This window comes from Zalophus californianus, chromosome 6, assembly GCF_009762305.2.
Source record: "Zalophus californianus isolate mZalCal1 chromosome 6, mZalCal1.pri.v2, whole genome shotgun sequence".
Classification (NCBI taxonomy): Eukaryota; Metazoa; Chordata; class Mammalia; order Carnivora; family Otariidae; genus Zalophus; species Zalophus californianus.
The window spans coordinates 86,363,659-86,386,258 of NC_045600.1; the positions used below are offsets into that span (position 1 = coordinate 86,363,659).

The 22,600-nt window shown below is 38.7% G+C and overlaps 1 protein-coding gene and 1 pseudogene across 8 annotated transcripts in view; both read left to right on the plus strand.

Annotated features, from left to right (window-relative positions):
- TRIM69 (tripartite motif containing 69) overlaps positions 1 to 22,600 on the plus strand; it is a 63,339-nt gene that overhangs the window by 16,159 nt on the left and 24,580 nt on the right. The window lies entirely within an intron of this gene.
- On the plus strand, positions 15,280 to 16,026 carry LOC113909473 (annotated as a pseudogene).

Below are 22,600 nucleotides of genomic sequence, written 5' to 3' on the forward strand. Positions count from 1 at the left end.
CTCGCCAACATCTGTCGTTTCCTGACTTATTCATTTTAGCCACTCTGACTGGTGTGAGGTGGTATCTCATTGAGGTTTTGATTTGGATTTCCCTGATGCCAAATGATGTGGAGCACTCTTTCATGTGTCTGTTGGCCATTTGGATGTCTTCTTTGGAAAAATGTCTGTTCATGTCTTCTGCCCATTTCTTGATTGGATTATTTGTTCTTTGGGTGTTGAGTCTGATAAGTTCTTTATAGATTTTGGATACTAGCCCTTTATCTGATATGTCATTTGCAAATATCTTCTCCCATCCTGTCGATTGTCTTTTGGTTTTGTTAACTGTTACCTTTGCTGTGCAAAAGCTTTTTATCTTGATGAAGTCCCAATAGTTCATTTTTGCCCTTGCTTCCCTTCCCTTTGGCGATGTTTCTAGGAAGAAGTTGCTGCAGCTGAGGTCAAAGAGGTTGCTGCCTGTGTTCTCCTCAAGGGTTTTGATGGATTCCGGTCTCACATTTCCTGTCTTTCATCCATTTTGAGTCTATTTTTGTGTGTGGTGTAAGAAAATGGTCCAGTTTCATTCTTCTTCATGTGGCTGTCCAATTTTCCCAACACCATTTGTTGAAGAGACTGTCTTTTTTTCCATTGGACATTCTTTCCTGCTTTGTCAAAGATTAGTTGACCATAGAGTTGAGGGTCCATTTCTGGGCTCTCTATTCTGTTCCATTGATCTATGTGTCTGTTTTTGTGACAGTACCATACTGTCTTGATGATGATAGCTTTGTAATAGATCTTGAAGTCCGGAATTGTGATGCCACTGGTTTTTCTTTTCTTTTTCAACATTCCTCTAGCTATTCAGGGTCTTTTCTGGTTCCATACAAATTTTAGGATTACTTGTTCCATTTCTTTGAAAAAAGTTGAAGGTATTTTGATAGGGATTGCATTAAATGTGTGGATTTCTCTAGGTAGCATAGACATTTTAACAATATTTGTTCTTCCAATCCATGAGCATGGAACAAAAAAGTTTTTCCATTTCTTTGTGTCTTCCTCAATTTCTTTCATGAGTATTCTATAGTTTTCTGATTACAGATCCTTTGCCTCTTTGGTTAGATTTATTCCTAGGTATCTTAGGGTTTTGAGTGCAATTGTAAATGGGATCGACTCCTTAATTTCTCTTTCTTCTGTCTTGTTGTTGGTGTATAGAAATGCAACTGATTTCTGTGCATTGATTCTATAAATATATATTTTCATATACAAAGTGTAAGAGTCAGTGGTTTTTCACGTCACAAAGTTGTACAACCATCACCACTATCTAATTCTAGACCACTTTCATCACCACAAAAAGAAATTCCATACCTATTAGCAATCACTCCTCATTTCCGCCTTACCCCAGCCCTGGAAACCACTAGTCTAGTTTAAAGCTAAAAACATACTGAATAAAATTCCTAAATGGTATCCATTTCTAAAAGATACTGCATTCACTAGGACTAACAGCTGGCTCTGGTAGGCCACCTTTTTCTTAAATCACCAATTGGCCAGGTTCTCCCAGTTTTATCTTAATCAGAATGCATCTAATTTTAAAGTTTTCCAGACAGACTGATTGGCTTAAAATGCAGTATTTTTTTGTATTTGCATATTCCCTGAAGGGTATATTTTTCTGAGTTTGGTCTTCCAAGCACATATTGAGAGGGTGGAGAATAATTAGATTTTTTTCTCTTTTTTTCCATAGAATAGTGTAAAAAATGGAAGAATCTTAAAAAAAATTTTTAGGTTATCTATTGGTTAATGGAACTTAAATGAATCACTGACATATGAAAGGATAGTAAATTAAAAATTTTCACTGTACAACAGAACCATGGAAGATAAGACTAGAAATAGGAGTTTATAATATGTAGAGAATTCTGAAATCTAGGGCCTTTCTAATTAAAAAAAAAAAACCCACACAACTTATTTTGGTAGGCTATGGAAAGCAAAAGAAGATTTTTGAGGCAGAGAAGGGTTAGCAATTACTATTTCTACTATTATTAACTAGACTTTGTAACAGACTAGATGATAGGAAAGGAAGAAGAGAATACCCAAAGATAACTCATATTTCAAAACTGGGATATTGGTGGTGCAATACATAAAATAGGGAAATCAAGAAAAGGAAACAACTTAGGGAGAAAGATGAACTATGTTTCAGGCTTGTTGAGTTTCAAGGACCCAATCGTGAGCTCAGAGATGTGGGCTTGGAAATACAGATTTGGGACTCACCTCTATAGAGGTTGTACACAAAGTTGGGAATGAATGGCTCACTTGGGAAGAAGAGTATAGAGCTAGAAGAGAGCTGAAGATAGACCATGGTGATTGTTTACATTTATGAAAGTGAGAAGAGGAAGAGAAACCAACCAAGGCATAGGAGTGGTCAGAGACAGGAGAACTAGAACAGTATCATATCGCAAAAGTCAAAGGAGAGAGACTCATAAGTCAAGGAGGATGAAGATTGAGAGTAAGTCATTAAATGAATGTTTAGCAAACCCCATGGCAAGATTTCGGAGAACAGTTTTTATAGTGTGCTGAGGTAGAGGGTCTGTTACAAGAGCAGAGGTTCAGACAAGTTATCTTAAGTAAGAGGTAACCACACTTACCATGAGGATGGTTACCAAGGAATTGTGCTAGGAATCGGAATCCAGGAAGACTCACAGGACAGTGCTGTGATTAATGTAACATAGTCACTCTCCACATTTGTTTCTCTATATAATTCTTTACCAACTATCTGACTCCATCCTACATCTGCATTTCTTCTGACTTCTATTTAAAATTTAGCTCCTAGATTATTTCCTTTAAAATTCTTCATTCCATGACTTTAATGTCCCAAATTCTACCTCATGGCTATCTATGTGATTTGCTTCAACTGTCAGTTTCCTGATTCAGTTTCCAAAGATAAATTCGCAAGAGGTTCTAGTTTGCCCAGATCATCTTTTTCATTAGGTCACACCTTGGGTTGTCAAATGGGTCAGAAGCCCACCTGTATTTTATTCACCTGTGGCCTGGGAGAGAGAGTTAAGCAATATGATAAATGTAGTCTTCGTTTTTTCTTAAAAGGTCTATTTACTTATTTTGAGAGAGAGAGAGTGAGAGAAAGCAAGTGTGAGCAAAAGCAGGAGGGGCAGAAGGAGAGGGAGAGAGAATCCGAGGCAGACTCCTGTGCTGAGCACAGAGCCTGATACAGGACTCCACCTCACTACACTGGGATCATGACCTGAGCTGAAAGCAAGAGTTGGACGATTAACCAACTGCACCACCCAAGGGCCCCATGAATGTAGTCTTGACCTTTAGCACGGACTGCGTGAATGACAGCAACTATGATGAACACATCTAGTAGGTACTGGGGACGAATCTTGGTTTAAAAAATCCAGGTGTGCAAAGAATAGTGCATGGCCCTCTCTGTAACACTGTTTAATATTGATTTTGAGTCCGCGTTCCTATAGGCTGGAGAGAGATCCAACCTATAATCTTTGAGGAGAGGCATCCACGCTGATTACTGCTGAAAGTACATTACCAAATCTGGACAAGATGGTGTATGAAGGACATATTGAAATATCTCTATAACCCGCTCCCCCCAAACATATAGAAATGTTGGATAAAGTGTCAAAAACAATTTAAGCTTTGGTTTTCAAATGGTAGAATAAAAATAGTGGTTTTATTTCCTCTACTCTCAGAAACTTATCCTTCTTTAACTCAAAACTACAAGGAGAATGAAAACTAGACAAACTCTACTTGCAATATAACTAGAGACATCTGTAAGCCTGGATTACAACCCTATGAAGAAGGACTGCCATATCAATATAGTGAAAGTCAAACAGGAATGTGATAATGGATGCTTAGGGATGCAGATTTTATACAAAGCAAGAGTGACATAGCCCTCCAAAGAAAGTGCCGAAGACCCGCAAGCACTTGTACAGAACAACGAGAACAGGCAAGCAGGCTAAAGCAGGAACTTTGATGTACCCATTTGTCACCAAGATTTGAGACACAGAGAAAGTGAAATTGGACAAGGACAAACAAACTATATTTGTGGAAAGCCATTTGTTGGTGAGGAAGAGTGGAGGAGACGGACTACATTGTAAGCAATCCTGCAGTGCTGATCATGGGGAAAAGTAAGGGCTGTAAGAACTCATATGCACATTGTTTCATAAAAAATATAGCCTCAAATATGGCTCTGTCTCCACCCTCTTGCAAATTTCTTATAAATAACTAATTCAGGAAAAACTCACTTCATTCAAAGATGTTTAAAGAAACAAAAAATAAACAGCATCTATAAAAAAGAAGAAGAAAATGTCCAGAGCAAAGCACAGCCAGCTAAAAAATGCAGTTAGAAAATAAGGAAAGGAAATTAAGAGGAAAGGAGGCTAAGAAGCTCTGATGTTTGTCTGGTGGGAGTTACAGAAAAAGAGACTGGAGAGAATGGTGGAGAGGTAATATTCAAAGAGAAAATGGGGGGTGCCTGGGTGGCTCAGTCGTTAAGTATCTGCTTTTGGCTCAGGTCATGATTCCAGGGTCCTGGGATCGAGCCCCTCATTGGGCTCCCTGCTTCCCCCTCTCCCCACTCCCCCTGCTTGTGTTCCCTCTCTCACGGTGTCTCTCTCTGTCAAATAAATAAATAAAATCTTAAAAAAAGAGAGAGAGAGAGAGAGAAAATGGCTATTAGATCCAAGCAGGCAAGATCCAGGTTTGGGGAGATCAGGTGTCAGGGATAGTGAACACAGGTAGTGTGCAAGACTAGGGAACCAAGATCTATGGACACAAGCCAAAGAACTTGGACAGAAAGTGATGAAAATCTAGGTATGAGAAGAGAGCAACGGAAATAGTCATCAATGAGAATGGAATTTGATGATGAGTCAAATAATTTTCAGTCATATTCCCCTGTCTAGGATAGATGTGAATATGAGCGGAACTAAGTCCATAGATAGAGGCAAATACAAACTTCTTCCTGGGAATGGGGGCCTAAGAATGAGAAATAAAGCAGTTCTGGATACTCAAATTTTCAAGGGGGATGTACAGCAGATGGAGAGAACTCTGGTCTTAGAATTCTTTGGATTCCCTCGATTCTATCACTAATTTGTGTATCAGAACAAGTTCTGAGTTCTAGTTTCCCTTTCAAGAGCATGAGATGTAACCAATCCTCAGGGATTCTGCGTCAGAATATGTCTTGTCTATATTTAACTTTTTCATTCTTCAGAGGACCTAATATACAAGTTGAGAAATAGTATATTTAATATTTCTCCCCCATATTAATCTTCCTCACTTTTTGTCTGCCTAAGATATCTTTCTTTTTTTTTAAAGATTTTATTTATTTATTTGACAGAGAGAGTGACAGCTAGAGAGTGAACACAAGCAGGGGGAGTGGGAGAGGGAGAAGCAGGCTTCCTGCAGAGCAGGAAGGCCAATGTGGGCTTGATCCCAGGACCCTGGGATCATGACCTGAGCCGAAGGCAGAGTCTGCTTAACGACTGAGCCACCCAGGCGCCCCTAAGATATGGTCTTTCAAGTCCCATCTTAGAGATCTTAAATGTTTCTCTTGACCATACACCCTACTCAAATGTCAAGGACCTATCTATTATGCTCCCCTAAAACATTCTTATCTCCGTCATACAAATTATCCTCCTACTTTGAGGAGGTCTCATTTCAGTCCCCATTTTTATGCTCCTGGGTCACAGCCTTTCAGCTTTAGCGTTTATTTAGGAAAGGGTATGAATACACAGAGCTGGCCATGGTATATGCTGGAAGCAATGGGTGTTTGCATTTGCAAGTCTGGGTTGGCAAGGTCATTTTGGGAATTTTGGTAGAAAACCTTGTAGAAAGCAGAGCCCAGAATCCTGAAATCTGAGCAGTCAATAGTTATAACTAGGTCCTCCACACAGTTAAGTCAGACAAGCCCCACTGGGCCCCTGAGACTCCAGGAATTCAATTCTGGTAAGGGTATGGCCTGTGAGATAAAACTATAGCACCTCTTTGCTGATTCCAGAGCACAGACAGGCCCAACCCACAGCTGGTGCTCAGATGAGACAGGATAAATGTAAGTGGAATGGGACAGAAAGGCAGTACCACCCCAGACCTGGACAATGGAGGGGCTCTTTCCTGGACCTGTGCTTTGAGGCTTCTACTCTGAGCCTCTTCCAGCTGTGTTCCTCTTTATAAGACAAAGAATCCATGAGACTAAGGAGCTTACACTCTCTCCTACTTTGAATCACATGCCATGTAGCCAGGACTCTAAAATTCTCTGCCCAAAAGATTCTGAGCCCACTGTTAGGGCCTCTGTAGCTCCCAGCTGTGTGCCCAAGGGGTAGCTGTGTGCAGGTGTGTGTGTGTGTGTGTGTGTGTGTGTGTGTGTGTGTGTGTGTGTGTATGAAGCTTGGTTGTGTGGACTGGGTTTTCCACACACATGATTATGAGGTATATGGGACAAGGTAAGGAGTCTGGGGAGTGAAAAGAACGGGCTAGGGGCTTCTAGTTGTACTTTAACCTGATGCAAAAATGTTAGTGGAGACTCAGATGTGAGAGGCTTATAGGCAGAGGTTCTCTCTATTTTATTTATTTATTTATTTAAAGATTTTATTTATTTGACAGAGAGAGAGAGTTGGGGGGAAAGAGCAAGCACAAGCAGGGGGAATGACAGGCAGGGGAGAGGCAGGCTCCCTGCTCAGCAAGAAGCCCGATGTGGGGCTCGATCCCAGGACTCTGGGATCATGACCTGAGCTGAAAGCAGCCACTTAACTGACTCAGCCACCCAGGCACCACTATTTTATTCATCTTAATGCCCCAGCAAGTATGGGCATTAGAACAGAGCTGGCATTATTGAATGCTTACTTCATCAGACTCTTAGGTACTGAGACAAAGCCACTTCTGGTGGCTACACATCAAACAGTAGCTATAATACAGCATTATTCAAAGCAGGATACTGTTCAGTATAAAAATTTTGGCTTTGGAGTCAGATATGGCTTTTTTTAAATTGTAAAATTTACATAAAATTAACCATTTTAAAGTGTACAATTCAGTGACTGCTATTTAGCACATTCAAAATATTATGTAACCATCACCTCTATTTAGTTCCAAAATATTTTTATGACCCCAAAAGAAACCCCATACCTGTTAACCAGTCACTCCCCATTTCTCCCTCCCCTCCAGCCTTTGGCAACAACTAATTTGCTTTTTGTCTCTATGTATTTACTTTTTCTGGACATTCATACAAATGAAATAATATAATATGTGACTTTTGTGCCTTGCTTCTTTCACTTAGCATAATGTTTTTGAGGTTCATCTATGTTGTAGCATGTATCAGTACTTCATTCCTTTCTATGATGGAATAATCTTTCATTTCATGGATATGCCACATTTTGTTTATCCATTCATTTGCTGATGAACATTTAAGTTGTTTCTACCTGAGACAAATGTAAATAGTGCTGCTATTAATATCCGTGAACAAGTTTTTGTTTGAATACCTGTTTTTTAATTCTTTTGGGTATATGCCTAGTTGTGGAATAGTTGGCCATATGTTAATTCTAAGTTTAACATTTTGAGGAACTGACAAACTGTTTTCCACAGCGGCTGTACCATCTTATATTCTCAACAGCAGTGTATGAGGGTTCCAATTTCTCCACATCCCCACCAATATTTGTTATTTTCTATTAAAAAAATTATAGCAATCCTAGTAGGTGTGAACCAATTGTGGTTTTTATGTGCATTTCCTTAATGATGTTGAGCATCTTTCATATGCTTCTTGGCCATCTGTCAATCTTTTTTGGAGAAATGTCTGTTCAAGTCCTTTGCTCATTTTTAAGTTAAGTGTGTTTTTGCTGTTGAGTTGCTAGAATTCTTGATATATCCTGGATATTTGACCTTTATCAGGTATAGGCTTTACAAATATTTTTCTCCAGTCTTTGAGTTGCCTTTTCATTCTTTTGTGAAAAAAAAAAAAACCTAAAATTAGTTTATTTTCTTGTAATAACTTTATCTGGCTTTAGTATCAGGATAATGCTGGCCTTACAGAATGAGTTAGGAAGTGTTCCCTCCTGTATTATTTTCTGAAAGAGTTTGGGGATTTTAATTCTTTAAATGTTTTGTAGAATTCACCAGTAAGATCATCTGATCCTAGGCTTTTCTCTATTGGTAGGTTCTTGATTACTAATCTCTTGATATAGGTCTATTCAGATTTACTATTTTTCTTGAGTCAGTTTTGGTAGTTTATATGTTTTTAGGAATTTTTCCATTTCATCTGGGTTATCCAATTTGTTGGCATACAACTGTTTATAGTGTTTTCTTATAATCCTTTCTTACTTCTAAGGCCTGTAGTAATGTCTCCACTTCCATTTCTGATTTTAATTATTTCAGTCTTCTCTCTTTCCTTTTTAAAATCATTAGCTTGTTAAAGGTTTGTCAATTTTGTGGATGTTTTTCAAAGAATCAACTTTTGGTTTCATTAATTTTTCTCTATTGTTTCTCTATTCTCTATTTCATTTATCTCCACTCTAATCTTTTTGTCCTTCTTTCTGCTAGCTTTGGATTTAGCTTGCTCTTTTTTTTTTTTTTTTTAGCTTTTTTAAGTAGAAAGTTAGGTCATTGATTCGTGGTCTTTGTTTTTTAAATGTAGGTGTTTATCACTATAAATTTAGCAGTGAGTACTGCTTTCATCACATGCTATATGTTTTTGTCTTAATATTTGCCATACTATTTTGTCTCATATTAGTATAGCCACTCCTTCTGTCTTTTGGTAACTATTTGTATGCGATATATTTTCCCATCCTTTATACTTTTAATCTATTTGTATCTTTGCATCTAAAGTGAGTCTCCTGCAGACAGCACATAGTTAGATTATGTTTCTTTTATTCATTCTCCCAAGTTCTGTCTCTTAATCAGAGTTTAAGACATTTGCATATAAAGTGATGACTGATTATGGAAAGACTCATTTTACCATTTTGCTATTCAATTTCCACATATGGTATCTTTTTTGTTTCTAAACTCTCTATTATTGCATTCAAACTGATTTTTTCCTAGTGAGCCATTTTGGTTCCCTTTTCATTTCTTTTTCTATGTATTATTTAGTATTTTTTCTTAGAGATTACCCAAGGGGTTACAATTAAGTATCTGAACTTCTAACAATCAAGTGTGGACTGATACCAACTTAGTTTCAATAGTATAGAGAAACTATTCCTTATCAGCTCCATTTTCCCCTTTATTTTGTTATTGTCACAAATTACATCTTTATATATTGTGTGCCCATTAACATATGCTTATAATTATTGTATATTTTTCTTTTAAATTATATGGAAAAAAAAGAGGAGTTAAAAATCAAAACCTGCAACAATATTGGCTTTTATATTTACCTATGTAGCTACCATCACCATTGTTTTTTATTTCTTCATATGGTTTTGAATTACTTTTCAGTTTCCTTTTATTACAGCCTGAAGGACTCCCTTTAGTGTTTCTTGTAGAGTAGGACTACTAGTGTTGACCTTCATCAGCTTCTGTGTATTTGGGAATGTCTTAACTCCTCTTTCAGTTTTGAAGGATAGTTTTGATGGATATAGTAATCTTAGCTGACAGTTTTTTTTTTTTCCTTTCTATACTTTAAATATGTCATCTCATTGCCTTCTGGCCTCCATGTTTTCTGAGGAGAAATCAGCCAAAAATTTTATTGAGGATCTCTTGTACGTGATGTATTGCTTCTCTCTTGCTGCTTTCAAGATTCTCTTTGTCATTTGACCATTTGACTATAATGTGTTTTGGTTTGGATCTCTTTGAATTTATCCTGCTTGGAGTTTGTTTATTTCTTGGATGTATAGACTCCCATTATGCATATGTTGGTATTCTTGATAGTTTCTCACAGGTTGCTTAGGCTCTGTTGATTTTTGTTTATTCTTTTCTCTTTATGCTCCTCAGTGAATTTTTTTATTTCAGTTATTGTATTTTTCCTTTCCAAATTTTCTATTTGGTTCTTTTTCATAATTTCTATCTCTTTATTGATATTCTTTATTTGGTGAGATATTGTACCCCTGTCTTTCTTAGTTCTTTGTCTGTTTAAGCATATTTAATATGGATGGTTTGAAGTCTTTTTCTAGTTTGTCCCTGGGTTCCCGTAGGGACAATATCTTTTTTTTTTTTTCTGTGAATGGGTCATACTCTCTTGTTTCTTTGCATGCCTTTTTTGTTTAAAATTGGATATTTTGAATATTTTAATGTGGCAACTCTGGAAATCAGATTTTCCCTTTTCCTGGTATTTGTTGTTATTTACTGGGGGTTGTTTTTTGTTTAGTAACTTTTCTTTTTTTTTAAGATTTTATTTGTTTATTTGAGAGAGAGAGAGAGAGAGCACGAGTGGAATGAGGGGCAGAGGGAGAAGCAGACTCCCCGCTGAGATGGGAGCCCAATGAGGGACTCAATACCAAGACTCTGGGATCATGAGCTAAACTGAAGGCAGATGCTTGACCAACTGAGCCACCCAGGCACCCCACTTAGTAATTTTTCTAAACTATTTTTTTAAAGTGTGTTATCTTTGTCACGTGTGGCTACTGAAACCTGTGTTCCATTAGATTAGTGGTCAGCTAGAGGTTTGACAGAGTTTCCTTAAATGCTTGGAGCCAAGAAAAGAATTTAAAAAAAGAAAAAGAAAAAGTACTTTTCTAATCTTTTCTAATTGGCTCTGTGTTGGGGCACTCCTTGAACACTTAGCCAGGCCACTTACAACTCTGCCTTGGCCTTTACTTCCTGCTCACATGCAGCCTGAAGGTCAGTAAGAGGTGAAAATTAGGGTCTTCTCAGGCCTTTTATGAGCCGGTATCCAGACCTGGGCATGCACATGGGCTTCCTGATTCCCCACCATACATGGGAGCTTTTAAAAGCCCTCATTTCCCGTGTATCTTATTTTCCAGCTTCTTCCTCCCTAGGCTTTTTGGTCTATTTCTTATCCTGACGATCCTCTCTTCCCATAGGCTCTGTCTCCAATCCTTTGCCTTTAAATACGTTCAGCAAAAGCATCCCAGGAAGCTGCCTCAGGCCCGGGAACTCCGAGTTGGGCAAAAGAAAGGCAAGCCCCTGTTCTGGTCCTCAAGGGAGCCAACAGACAGAATGGAACACACAACCACAGTTCTTTGAGAATAAGGTCCATACTCCCTCTGGCACTAGCAACCTGCACCAAGAGTGCAGCTGCCATCTTCATAGCTGTCAACAATTTAGGGAGTGAAGAATGGTAGGTGAATGATTTAAAATGCTACAGTATACTCTTACTGTATACTGTGGCAGCTTCTTCTTTAAGTTTTCCCTTGGCTACAAGTTTTTGACTAGATCCCAAAGTTCTGCAAAAGTTCATTCTGACAGTTTTGCATATTTAATAGTTGTTTTTCTGGAGTTCTCCCTGACGTTCCCTATTCTGCCCTTTTTAATGACATCAGTCCTGAATTCAATTTTTTCAATCGTCTGCATTTAGCACTTAAAATTAAAATTTAGGGATTAAGCATATTTAGTTTAGGTGAGGAAATAAAATCTATCTAGCAGCTGCTAAAGGCCCATTTCAATGTTACTCTATAGAAAAGTATGCAATGGTTACCATTTCAATCAATAGGAAGGGCTGGGCTCCTTTTTCAGTTTAATCCTTTTCCTGACCACTCCTGTTTCATTGATTGATGTTCTTTAAAAAAAAAGATTTTATTTATTTATTTGACAGAGCGAGAGAGCACAAGCAGGGGGAGCAGCAGAGGAGAGAGAGAAGCAGGCTCCCTGCTAAGCAGGGAGCTCAATATGGGACTCAATCCCAGGACGCTAGGATCATGACCTGAGCCGAAGGCAGATGCTTCACAGAATGAGCCACCCAGGGACCTTCATTGACTGATGTTCTTAAAGTCCTGTTTGGAGCCTCTGTCAGCTTCCAAAACCAAAATCCCCAAAATGTTCAGAACTACAGAGAAAGAAAGAATTTTTCTCCTGAGTACTCATCTCAAAATGAGGGGTGGGAAATACTAGGTAATTACAGCACCTGCTTAGTTCACTGAGTTTGGACTTGGACACCTGGGTCTATCTAGAATAAATAAGAGCAGATTTGCTAGCTCAAAATAACTGCTTGATAGTAAAATTCTGGATTATAGAAATCACTCAGAATCTAAGTCCTAGTTGGCCCATTGGAAAAGAATCTTGCCTAACCTTCTCTCCTCTTTTTCTTCTCTCTTTCTTTCTTATTTCTGTTTGTTTTTTACAACTTCTTCTTGGGTAGCCCTGTACGTAGACAAAGGTGGTCATGTAAGTGATATGATTAGAGCAGAGCCAGGAAAGCAACATCTAAAAGAAATTTTGTATACTCAAGCCTGATATTCTGTGATTTTAAATGTATTACTTGGGATTGGAGGGGAAGATCACAGAGTAGGAAGATCCTGAGTTCACCTCCTCCCATGGACACACCAAGCCTGCAAGCACATATAGAGCAACTGTCTCAGAGAATGACCTGGAGACTAGTAGAACAGCTCTTCCACAGCCAAAGATATAAGGAAAAAGCCACATTGAGAAAGGCAGGAGCGGCAGTGACGCAGTCTGGTTGTAAACCAAACCTTGGTGTGGTGACCCACGAGGAAGAAGAATATCACAGGCACCAAGGTCCTCCCTTAGAAGTGAGGGGTTCAAGCCCCACATCAGGCACACTATGCCTGGGGATCTGCACTGGGGAGATGAGTCCCTATAGTATCTGGCTTTGAAAATCAGTGGGGCTTAAATCTGGGATTGCTGGAGGGCTATAGGAAACCAAAACTCCACTCTTAAAAGGCCCACACACAATCTCTCTTGCTTCCAGACCCAGCACAGAGATAGTCATTTGAAAATCATCTGGAATATAGGTGAAGGATATTTATTAACTAATTTGAGGTGTGTGCTCTCAGGGGAAGGATCTGTAGGAACTTACTCCAGGAACAGAAGCATGGCAGGCACCCTTTTTCTTATGCTCCTTCAGCATAGTTGGACTGATGCTGGCAGGTGCCAGTTCTAACACTCTCCATCCACCTTACTGGCACTGATTTTCCAGCACCAGCATTCCCCTGCAGGCCCACCATACCACACCAGGTGGGCAGCTTTAGCTGGGACCAGTGCCTTGGAAAGTGACTCCTGGGTGCGCCTGGGTGGCTCAGTCAGTTAAGCGTCTGCCTTCAGCCTAGGTTGTGATCCCAGGGTCCTGGGATTGAGCCCCACATCAGGCTCCCTACTCAGCCGGGAGTCTGCTTCTCCCTTTCCCTCTACCCCACCCCACCGCTTGTGCTTTCTTGTGTGCTTTCTCTCTCAGATAAATAAATAAAATCTTTAAAAAAAGAGAGAGAGAAAAGAAAAGAAAAGAAAAGAAAAGAAAAGTGACTCTTGTCCTGGGAGGCAAGGGGGCCAGCCCCACCCACCAGCACACCTGAAATGGTCACAGCCAGGCCTTGCAGCCAGCTACACCAGGAGCCAGTCCCACTCATCATCATGCTCACAGCAGCTGCAGCCCACACAGGAGACACCCTGGAGTGCCTGGTTCTGGTGACCAGGAGGGATGCACTTCTGGGCCCCACTGGATGCCTTCTACATAAGACCACTGCCTTCAAAAACAGGAAATGTAGCTGACCACAGAGAATCAGACAAAATGAGAAGACAAAAAAATATGTTCCAATAAAAGAATAAGAAAAAAACTCAGAAAGAGAACTAAACAAAATTGAGATAAGCAAACTTGATGAAGAGTTCAAAGTAATGGTCATAAAGATATTCAATGAACTTGGAAGAAGAGTGGATGAACTCAGTAAGAACTTCAACAAAGAGACAGAAAATATAAAAAGAGCCAATCAGAGCTAAAGAATACAATAAGTGAAATGAAAAATACACCAGAGAGAAGCAACAGCAAATTAGAGGATACAACATGAATCAGTCAGTGATCAGGAAGACTGGGTGATTAATGGAAAGTGCCCAGACTGAACAAACAAACAAACAAACAAACAAAAACAGAGAGAGAGAAAGAGAGATTTTTAAAAAATAAGGATAGGGGCACGTAGGTGGCTCAGTCAGTTAAGCAGCTGACTTAGATTTTGGTTCAAGTCATTATCTCAGGCTCCACGCTCAGTGGGGAGTCTGCTTGAGGATTCTCTCTCTCCCTCTCTTCCTGCCCCTCCCCCTACTCATGCATGCACTTTCTCTCTCTCAAATAAACAAATAAATCTTAAAAAAATAAAAAATGAGGATAGGTTAAGGGACCTCTGGAACAACATCAAGTGTACTAATAGTCACATTATAGGGGTCCCAGAAGAAGAAGAAAAGAGAGGAAGGAGCAGATAACTTACTTAAAGAAACAATTGTTGAAAACTTCCTAACCCGGGGAAGGAAACAGATATCTAGGTCTAGGAATCACAGAGTCCCAAACAAGATGAACCCAAAGAGATCCACACATAGACACATAATAAAATGTCAAAAATTAAAGATAGAGAATCTCAAAAGTAGCAAGAGAAAAGCAGCTAGTTACATACAAAGAAGCGCCCATAAGACTATTAGCTGGTTTTTCATGGAAACTTTGCAGGTCAGAGGGCAGTGCCGTGATATATTCAAAGTGCTGAAAGGAAAAAAAACCTACAACCAAGAGCACTATTCCAGCAAGGTCATCGTTCAGATTTGAAAGAGAGATAAAAAGTTTCCCAGGCAAATAAATATTAAAGTTCATCCCACCACTAAACTGGCCTTATAAGAAATATTAAAGGGACTTCTTTAAGCAGAAAATAGGCCATAACTAGAAGTAAGAAAATTATGAAAGAAAAAAAGTCACTGGTAAAAGAAAACATAAAGGTACTAGATCATTCACTGATAAAGTTAGTATGAAGATTAAAAGACAAAAGTGTAAAATCAACTATACTACAATAATTAGGGAATACACAAAATAAAAAGATGTCAAATATGACACCAAACATACAAAACATGGAGAAGGCAGAGTAAAAATGTAGTGCTTTTAGAAAATATGTTCAAACTTAAGTGACCATCAACTTAAAATAGATTGCTGTGTACATAGGGTATTAAATATGAACCTCATGGTAATCACAAACCAAAAACCTATAATGGATATGTATACATAAAAAAAATAAAGAGAAAGGAATCTAAGCATAACATTAAAAAAAAATCAATTCATAAAGGAAGGGAGCAAGAGAAGAAAGGAACAGAGAACTTTAAAAACATCAGAAAACAATTAACAAAATGACAACAAATACATATCTATCAATAATTACTGTAAATGTAAGTGGGCAAATGCTCCAATCAAAATATATAGAGTGATTGAGCTTCAGAAACATGGCGGAGGAAGAGCAAAGAAAAAAGATCCCATTGGTTCCAGAGAATCTCCCGAAAAATAGGAAGGCTTATCAGGCCCTTAAAGCCACTCAAGCAAAGCAGGCACTTTTGGACAAGAGGGAGCAGAAGAAAGGAAAACAGCTCAAGTTTAAGCGACTGGAATGATTTCTACATGACTCCACGTGGCAGCAACGTGACAGGGTGCGCCTCAGACGACTAGAAGTGAAACCTCGTGGCCTGGAAGTGCCAGATAAACATTACTTGGCCTTTGTTGTCCGCTGCCAAAGGATTAATGGGGTGAGTTCACTGGTGCAGAGGACCACTGCAAGGCTTTGCCTGAAGATTTTCAGTGGTGTCTTTTTCAGAGAGACCTCCAAGACCATAAAAACGCTGCGTGTAGTGGAGCCTTATGTGACCTGGGGATTTCCAAACCTGAAGTCTGTCCGGGAACTCATCTTGAAACGTGGACAAGCCAAGGTCAAGAATAAAACCATCCCTTTGACGGACAACACAGTGATTGAGGAGCACCTGGGGAAGTATGGTGTTATTTGCTTGGAAGACCTCATTCATGAAATCGCCTTTCCGGGGAATAATTTCCAGGAGATCTCTGCGTTCTTACATCCTTTCTATCTCTCAGTGACCCGTCATGCTACCAAGAATAGAATGGGCTTCCTCAAGGAGGTGGGCTAACCTGGCTATCGAGGTGAATGCATCAATCAGCTCATTCGGCACCTGAATTAAACCCAGAATATCTGAAAGCACAGTGCATTGGTGACATGTGTTTTGTCTTTTGGAATGGTTACCGGTATCTTCAAAGAAGATTATTTTCTGTTGTATCTTCAGAAACTAGAGAGAGGGTCAAGGAAGAGAGGATGACGCTCTTGGCAAGCACTCGTCATTATAGCCCAGTCCCAAGGGAAAGTTCCAGTGTGTTTTCCACATTGGCTGCCCCTGCCACCTCTGAAGTGAGCGGAGGACTCCTGCCACGGAAGAGGGAGTCCTGCTGTGTCCCATCGTCTATCTTGGGGTTTAAAGTTGGTGAACGAATACCCAAGCATGAATATAAGGCAGCAGTGGACCAAGCTCAGGGACGTACATGAACCTGGGGGTTCCTGGGGCCTTGTTTTGGAAGGAACTTGAAATATAATTACAAAGAAGAGCACAAAAAACAATGCTCAGTTGTAAAAAAAAAAAAAAAATATATATATATATATATATATATATACAGAGAGAGAGAGAGAGAGTGATTGAATGGATAAAGAACATGACCCATTTATATGCTGCCTATAAAAGACTCACTTAGGACCTAAAGACACATACAAACTGAAAATGAAGGAGTAGAAAAATATATTCCTGCAAATGAGGTGAAAAATAAAAAGCTGGGGTAGCAATACATATATCAGACAAAATAGACTTTAAAACTGTAACAAGAGATGAAAAGAGAATTACATAATGATAAAGCGATCAATCCAATAAGGAGATACAATTGTAAATATCTATGCACCCAACATAGGAGCACCTAAATATATAAATATTAACAGACATAAAGGGAAAAGTTGACAGTAATACAGTAACAGTAGAGAACTTTAACACCCCACTCACATCAATACATAGATTATCCAGACAGAAAAGCAATAAGAAAACAATGCTTCAAACAACATATTAGACCAGATGGACTTAACAGATATACACAGAACATTCCATCCCAAAACAGCAGAATATACATTCTTTTCAAGTGCCCATGGAACATTCTCCAAGGCAAATCACACATTAGGCCACAAAACAAATCTCAATAAATTTAAGAAGACTGAAATCATGTCAAGTATCTTTTTTGACCATAACAATATGAGACAATAAATCAGTTACAAGAAAAACTAGAAAAAACATAAAGACATGGAGGCTAAACAACATGCTACAAAGCAACCAATGGGTTAACAAAGAAATCAAAGATACCAAATCAAAAAAGAAATCAAAAAATACCTTGAGACAAATGAAAATGGAAACCCAATGTTCCAAAACCCTTCGGGATGCAGCAAAAGCAGTTCTAAGAGGGATGTTTATAGTGCTATGGGCCAATCTCAAAGAAATAAGAAAAATCTTGAATAAACAGTCTAACCTTACACCAAAATGAACTAGAAAAAGAACAATAAACAAAGCCCCAAGTTAGTAGAAGGAAATAATAAAGATCAGAGTGGAAATGAATGAAATAACAATAGAAAAGATCAATCAAACCAAGAGCTGGTTCTTTGAAAAGATAAACAAAATGATAAACCTTTAGCCAGACTCATCAAGAAAAAAATAGGAGAAAACTCAAATAAATAAAATCAGAAGTGAAGGAGAAGTAACAACTAACACACAGAAACACAAAGGATTATGAGACTACTAGAAAAATTATATGCCAACAAATTGGACAACCTGGAAGAGGTAGATAAATTCCTAGAACCAGGGAGAGTCCAAGATGGCAGAGGAGTAGGAGACCTAATTTCATCTGGTCCCAGGAATTAGCTAGATAGCTATCAAATCATTCTGAACACCTATGAACTCAACTGGAGATAAAAGAAAAGAAGAGCTACAACTCTATGAATAGAAAAGTGACCACTTTCTACAAGGTAGGAGGTGTGGAGAAGTGGATCCAAGGCAATATATGGCAGGATAGACTGCATGAGGGGGAGCCTCTGTGAGCTGGCTACGGGCAAGTGATATAGCAGTGGAGCACAAAATCGAAACTTTAAGAAGTCAACTCTGGTGAGGGACATAGCTCAGGTGGCTAAGTGGAAGTGGATCCCTAGCTGGGACAGTGTGGTCTCAGGATCCTTGAGGTCATAGAAAGACCAAGGGTGCTTGAGTGCGGCAGAGCTCCCAGGCATCGGAGCAGGGAAGCCAGGTGCAATCAGTGAGCCCAGGGGTTGGCTCTCAGCTCAGAGTTGCCATAAACCACAAACCATGGCACAGTTGGGTGACTGCTTTTTGAGCAGGGGCCAACAAGTGGCAGAACTGGCAAGACCCCCCTTTCTCCCCTAGGAGGAGCAGTGCAAGAGTGCACTGCAGGGATCTGCTGGGTTTGGAGACTCCACACCGAGTCGGGTGCCTGAGATAGAAATGCTCGGTCACAGGCTAGGTGAGCATGGAGTGTGGCTGGAGACCAGAGAGAGAGGAGTGATTGACTGCTTTTCTCTGAGGGCTCAGTGAGGAGTGAGGCCCGGAGTTCTCAGCTCCTCTGAGGCCAGAGATTGGGAGGCCGCCATTTTCATTCTCATGCTCTAAAGCTGCACAGAAAGACTTTAGGGAACAAAAAGCCACATAGAACAAACCGGAGCACATTATTTAGCCTGGCCCCCTGGCAAGGGTGGTACAATTCCACCTGGGGCAAAGGCATTAGAGAATCAATGCAATAGGCCCCTCCCCCAGAAGATCAGGAAGAACACCCAGCCAAGACCAAGTTTACCGATCAATGAGAACTGCTAAACAAAACTCCAGAGCTAGGGGAATACAGCACATAGAATTCATGACTTTTTTCCTCTTGATTCTTTAGTCTTTCAACTTTAATTTTTTTTCTTTTCCTTTTCAACCAATTTCTTATTTTAGCAACTCCTTTTTTAAATCTTTTTTATTTTTTTAAGATTTTATTTATTTATTTGACAGAGAGAGACACAGCGAGAGAGAACACAAGCAGGGGGAGTGGGAGAGGGAGAAGCAGGCTTCCCACTGAGCAGGGAGCCTGATGTGGGACTTGATCCCAGGACCCTGGGTTCATGACCTGAGCTGAAGGCAGATACTTAATGACTGAGCCACCCAGGGACCCTTAAAATCTTTTTTAATTTTCATTTTTACAGTTACATCCTATCTCTTCATTGTATTTAATCTCATTTTTGTATCTATATAAGTTTTCCTTTCTTTACAATTTTGGGAAGCAGTTTCTCCTACAGACCAAAATACAACCAAAACCTAGTGTATGGCTCTGTTCTATTCACTTGATCATTTTCTCTTTTTTGTTTTTTTTTTCCTTGTTTTGTTTTGTTTCTGGTTTTGTTTTGTTAAAGTCTTTTTTAATTTTCATCTTTACATTTACATTCAATCCTTTCAATGTATTTAATTTTATTTTTGTGTATATAAGTTTTTCTTTCTTTACAATTTTGAAATGTAGTTTCTTCTAACAAACTGACCAAAATACACTCAGGAGATAGTGTATTGCTCTGTTCTGTTCACCTGTTTATTTATATTCCTTCCTTTTGTTGTTGTTGTTGTTGGGGTTTTTTTCCTGCTTTTGTTTTTTTCTTGTGTTTTATTTCCATTTTTACAGTTACATTCTATCTTTTCATTGTATTTAATTTTATTTTTGTACATATATAAGTTTTTATTTCTTTACAATTTTGGGATCTAGTTTTCTAAAAAACAGACCAAAATACACACAGAATCCAGTGTATTGCTCTATTCTGCTCACCTATCTGATTATATTCTTTTTTTTTTTTCTCCTGGTTTCAGGTCTCTTCCGATTTGTTTAGTGTATATTTCTCTGTGGTCGTTTTTGCCATTTTAGTATTCTGTTCTCTTGTTCATCTATTCTTCTCTGGACAGAATGACAAGATGGAAAAACTCACCTCAAAAAAGAAAACAAGAGGTAGTGCTGACTACCAGGAACATAAAAGTATGGACATATGTAAGATGTTGGAACTAGAGTTCAGAATAACTATATAAAGATACTAGCTGGGCTTGAAAAAAAGCATAGAAGATACTAGAGAATCCCTTTCTGGAGAAATAAAAGAATAAAATCTAACCAAGTCGAAATCAAAAAGGCTATTAATGAGATGCAATAAAAAAAGGAAGCTCTAACTGCTAGGATAAATGAGGCAGAAGAGAGAATTAATGATACAGAAGACTAAATGGAGAATAAAGAAGCTGAGAAAAAGAGAGATAAAAAACTACTGGATCATGAGGGGAGAATTTGAGACATAAGTGATACCATAAAGCAAAACAATATTAGAATAATTTGGATGCCAGAAGAAGAGGAAAGAGAGAGGGGGATAGAAGGTATATAGGAGCAAATTATAGCAGAGAACTTCCCTAATCTGGGGAAGGAAACAGGCATCAAAATCCAGGAGGCACAGAGAACCCCCCTCAAAATCAATAAAAATAGGTCACCATCCCAACATATAACAGTGAAACTTAAAAATCTCAGATACAAAGAGAAAATCCTGAAAGCAGCCAAGGACAAGAGGTCTGTAACCTACAAGGGTAGAAACATTAGAATGGCAGCAGACCTATCCACAGAGACCTGGCAGGCCAGAAAGGACTGGCATGATATATTTAGGGTGTTAATGAGAAAAATATGCAGCCAGGAATACTTTATCCAACTAGGATGTCATTCAAAATAGGAGAAGTATTAAAAAGCTTTCAGGACAAAGAGAAAGTAAAAGAATTTGTGATCACCAAATCAGCCTTACAAGAAATATTAAAAGGGATCCTCTAAGCAAAGAGAGAGCCCAAAAGTAACATAGACCAGAAAGGAACAGACAATATACAGTACCAGTCACCTTACAGGTAATACAATGGTACTAAATTCATATCTTTCAATAGTTACTCTGAATGTAAATGGGCTAAATGTCCCAAAAAAAGACACAGGGTATCAGATTGGATAAAAAAGCAAGACCCATCGATATACTATCTTCAAGAGACTCATTTTAGACCCAAAGACACCTCCAGATTGAAAGTGAGGGGGTGTAAAACCATTTATCATGCTAATGGACATCAAAAGAAAGCTGGGATGGCAATCCTTATATCAGACAAAGTAGATTTTCAACCAAAGACTGTAATAAGAGATGAGGAAGGACACTATATCATAATTAAAGGGTCTATCCAACAAGAAGATCTAACAACTGTAAATATTTATGCCTCTAACATGGGAGCAGCCAATTAACAAAATCAAAGAAACACATTGATAATAATACAATAATAGTAGGGGACTTTAACAACCCCCTCACTGCAATGGACAGATAATCCAAGCAGAAGATCAACAAGGAAATAAGGACTTTGAATGACACATTGGACCAGATGGACTTCACATATATATTCAGAACATTCCATCCCAAAGCAACAGAATACACATTCTTCTCAAGTGCACATGCAACATTCTCCAGAACAGATCACATTCTGGGTCACAAATCAGGTCTCCACCAGTACCAAAAGATTGGGATCATTCCTTGCATATTTTCAGACCACAATGCTTTGAAACTCGAACTCATTCACAAGAGGAAAGTCAGAAAGAACTCAAATACATGGAGGCTAAAGAGCATCCTACTAAAGAATGAATGGGTCAACCAGGAAATTAAAGAAGAATTTAGAAAACTCACAGAAACAAATGAAAATGAAAACACAACTGTTAAAAATCTTTGGGATGCAGCAAAGGCAGTCCTAAGGGGAAAGTATATAGCAATACAAGCCTTTCTCAAGAAACAAGGAAATTCTCAAATACACAACCTAACCCTACACCTAAAAGAGCTGGAGAAACAACAGCAAATAAAGCCTAAACCCAGTAGGAGAAGAGAAATAATAAAGATCAGAGCAGAAATCAATGAAATAGAAACCAAAAGAACAGTAGAACAGATCAACGAAACTAGGAGTTGGTTCTTTGAAAGAATTAGTAAGATTGATAAACCCCTGGCCAGACTCATCAAAAAGAAAAGAGAAATGACCCAAATCAACAAAATCATGAATGAAAGAGGAGCGATCACAACCAACACCAAAGAAATACAAACACTTATAAGAACATATTATGAGCAACTATATGCCAACAAATTAGGCAATCTAGAAGACATGGATGCATTCTTAGCGATGTATAAACTACCAAAACTGAAACAGGAAGAAATAGAAAACCTGAACAGACCCATAACCAGCAAGGAAACTGAAGCAGTAATCAAAAATCTCCCAACAAGCAAGAGCCCAGGGCCAGATGGCTTCCCAGGGGAATTCCACCAAACATTTAAAGAAGAATTAATACCTATTCTTCTGAAACTGTTCCAAAAAATAGAAATGGAAGGAAATTTTCAAACTCATTTTATGAGGCCAGCATTACCTTGATCCCAAAACCAGACAAAGACCCCACTAAAAAGGGGAATTACAGACCAATATCCCTGATGAACATGGATGCAAAAATTCTCATCAAAATACTAGCCAGTAGGATCCAACAGTACATTAAAAGGATTATTCACCAGGACCAAGTGGGATTTATTCCTGGAGTACAAGGTTGATTCTACACAAGTCAGTGTAAATGGTAAGTATTTATCCTTTCTGATGGCTGAGTAATATTCCATTATATATA